Source organism: Amblyomma mixtum, chromosome 10 (genome assembly GCF_055824585.1).
Source record: "Amblyomma mixtum isolate Tamu chromosome 10, ASM5582458v1, whole genome shotgun sequence".
NCBI classification, from domain to species: Eukaryota; Metazoa; Arthropoda; class Arachnida; order Ixodida; family Ixodidae; genus Amblyomma; species Amblyomma mixtum.
In genome coordinates, this window is record NC_143021.1 from 14,177,190 (window position 1) to 14,180,669 (window position 3,480).

General features: G+C 58.1%; 1 pseudogene; it reads right to left on the reverse strand.

The window, feature by feature from the left end:
• Window positions 1-272: 272 nt before the first annotated feature.
• On the reverse strand, window positions 273-2,162 carry LOC149325178 (uncharacterized; annotated as a pseudogene).
• Between the last annotated feature and the right edge of the window lie 1,318 nt (window positions 2,163-3,480).

Below are 3,480 nucleotides of genomic sequence, written 5' to 3' on the forward strand. Positions count from 1 at the left end.
CTTGTCAGTTGGGCGTGGAAAACCTGAGACGGCAGCGGTCTTGTCAGGGTCCGGGCGAACACCTTGTGCGCTGACAACGTGACCAAGAAAGCGAAGTTCCTCAAAGCCAAAATGGCATTTCTCGGCTTTGATGGTGAGTTGCGCGGATTTGAGCGCTTGTAGCACAATGCGCAACCGCTCCAAGTGTCGGTCAAAGGTGGTCGAAAATATAACGTCATCGTCCAGGTACACCAAGCAGGACTGCCATTTCAAGCCGGAGAGAACAGTGTCCATCATGCGTTGGAACGTGGCCGGTGCTGCGCACAGACGAAATGGAAGCATTTTAAACTCGTAGAGGCCGTCAGGCGTCATGAAAGCCGTCTTCTCCCGGTCTCGCTCGTCCAATTCGATTTGCCAGTACCCGCTTTTAAGATCTAATGACGAGAAGTCTCGGGCATTCCGCAATCGGTCGAGCGCGTCATCTATCCTGGGCAGCGGGTAAACGTCCTTTTTGGGCACGTTGTTAAGTTTCCTGTAGTCCACGCAGAAACGCAGAGTATTGTCCTTCTTTTTGACAAGAACCACAGGCGATGCCCACGGACTGGTGGACAGCTGAATGACATCGTCTGCAAGCATCTCGGCAACCTGATTCTGAATGGCTTCTCTCTCCACCGCGGAAACACGATATGGGCGCTGGCAGACGGGTCGCGTAGTCTCGTCAGTGATGATACGATGCTTGGCGAGTGGAGTTCGGCCAACCTTCGAGCACGTAGCGAAACAGTCCGCAAAGTCTGCCAAGAGGGCCGACAGAAGATCCCTCTGAACCGACGGCAGGGCAGGATTTATTCTGACTGACTGAAGAACGTGATGTGGGCCAGCATGCTCCAGAGTGGGTCCTCCCGCGGTGCACAAACCTGGAACCTCAGCAACGTTGTGGTGCTGATATTCGTTGGCAAAGTTAGCCTGTTTGGTCGAGAACGTGACACGTGCCTCCTGAAAGTCAATCACAGCGCCGTTCGACTGCAGGAAGTCGATCCCCTGAATCAAGTCTCTGGAACACTCGGGGAGTACGACAAATTCACCAGCGTACGTGACACCACTAATCCCAACTCTAACCGTGCACTTGCCCACAGGGGAAATTAGGTGGCCACCAGCGGTGCGAATTGGGGTCCCCGTCCACGGTGTCAGAACTCTCTTAAGTTCTCCAGCAAAGACATGGCTCATAACAGAATCATCAGCACCGGTATCCAGAAGCGCGGTAATCTCAGTGCCATCAACTGTCACACGCAAATCGGATGCAGCGTATCTGATACTGTCGCTGCCTCTCTCTGTGTAGGTATCGTCGGCTCGAGGGTTTCGCGATGGAGGATCTTGACACGTCCCGACGTCAGCGGCCTTGCCTCCAGAGGTCGCTGGTGTTAGTTTTCCCGACGCGGACTCGGCGAGCGACGGCCAGCAGAGCTACTCTGGCGGCCAGGGCTGGAAGAGCGATAACGGAGAGGCGAAGGGGAACTGGACTCGCGCCTTCCAGAGTAGGCAGGGTTCTGGCGTGCCCATAGATGCTGCGCAATCTCATGCGGTCCTTCGCCGTTCTGAGGGCAGGTTGCGTCGGGATGGAAACCGCGAAGGCCCACTTGGCGGTACGGACATGCTCGGTATAGGTGACCGGGCTCCGCACAGTGGTAGCACAGAGGCCTGCGGTCCGGTGTACGCCATAAATCCGACTTGCGAGGGAGTGGCCCAGCTGTAGTAGATGCTGTTGCGGAATATGCGGCGATGTTACTCACGGGGGTCGTCGGGGCCATACTGTAGCCAGGCACGCTTGCGTGTCATGTGCCGATGTTGCTCACGCCAGGCGTTGAGGTAATAGGACCGTAGCCTGTCGTGCGACGTACAACGGATGCGTACGTGGGCCTGTCATCGAACCGGGACGGCGCTTCGGGGACAGGAGGTGCCTGCGCAGCCTGTCGCACCTCGTCCCTGACGACTTCAGTCAGTGCTGCCAGCGGCGCAGGTGCAACCTGGGGCATATGGATCCGTTGGAGTTCCTCCCGGACAACTGAGCGAATTAGTTCGCGCAAGGTGTCTGCACTGCCGCTGAGACACGACGAAAAACCTTCAGGCACCATGCAGTTGATGCCCCGGTTGTACTGGCGGGCCCGTTGTTGCAGCGTCGTCTCCATCGTGGTCGCCTCGGTTAGAAATTCCGCCACCGTGCGGGGTGGGCTGCGCACGAGGCCCGCGAACAGCTCCTGCTTAACCCCACACATAAGATGGCGTAACTTCCTCTCCTCTGTCATGTTGGGGTAGGCACGCTTGAAAAGACGGGCCATGTCTTCGGTGTATATGCGCACGCTTTCGTTCGTGCGCTGATTTCGGGAGTGCAGCGCAGCTTCAGCCTTCTCCCGGCGGTCAGCGTTCAGCGGTCAGCGGCGGTCAGCGGCAAAACGTCTCCCAGGTGGGTAGGGTAGCCTCGTGGCTTTCAAACCACGTCCGAGCAGACTCTTCCAGGGCAAAGTAGACGTTATTGAGCTTGCGCTCGTCGCACTAGCCGTTGTAGCGTGCGACCCGCTCGAAGGTCTCCAGCCAGTCCTCAGCGTCTTCGAACACGTCACCGTGAAAAGATGGCGGTGTTCGCGGTGAGTGGCAAAAGATCGGCGCCAGGGGCCTGGTGTCAGCGGCCATGGCCGGTGGACTCGACGGTAGAGGCTGGATCGGCGGCGGGGTCCTGGTGTCAGTGGCCATGTCAGTTGGACTCGGCGGTCGAGGCTGCATCGTCCTTGTTGGCGGGGGAAGGGGCCCAAATTCAGGCGACTCTCCGCGGAGACGGCGGCTGGGTCACTGGTGAACCGATATGAGGTCCGTAGTGACGCTTTACGGAGAAGGAGGAGGAGGAGGAGGAAAACTTTTATTTCTATTTACAGTGAGAGGTCGATGGGGCGAGCCGGAAGGGCCCGCCCCTTACAAACACTAGGAGAGATCCCTAGTCCGGGATCCCTGTAGCTTCTGCAGCGGCCCGGGCTCTAGCTACCAATGCCTGTTGGGCATGGAGTTCGGAGCAGCCGCGCAGGGCAGCTTCCCAGTCCTCTCGAGTGGGGTGGAGGTGGGGTGGGTAGGCTGGATTGGAAGGGCATGCCCACACCATGTGGTAGGTGTCCGAAAACTCCTCCTCACAGTGTGGGCACGTGCCCGAGAAGGAAGAATTGAAGTGCTTAAGCACTGCCGGGCACAGTACAGTATTGGTATAGAGGCGGAGAAGTCAGCGCTCCTCCACCCTGGTGAGGCCTTTACAGGGAGGGGGATAGAGACCATGAAAGTTTTGATATAGAGAGGTGATCTCTTTAAAGGTGATGACCGGATTGAAATTGAATTCCGGATCAGGCTGCGGATGAGGCGACGCCCGGTGAGTAAGCGCGCGGGCGGCAGCGTCGGCTGCCTCGTTCCCCTCAAGACCCGCATGAGCCGGAGCCCACACGATGGTACGATGGGTCGGAAACCCTG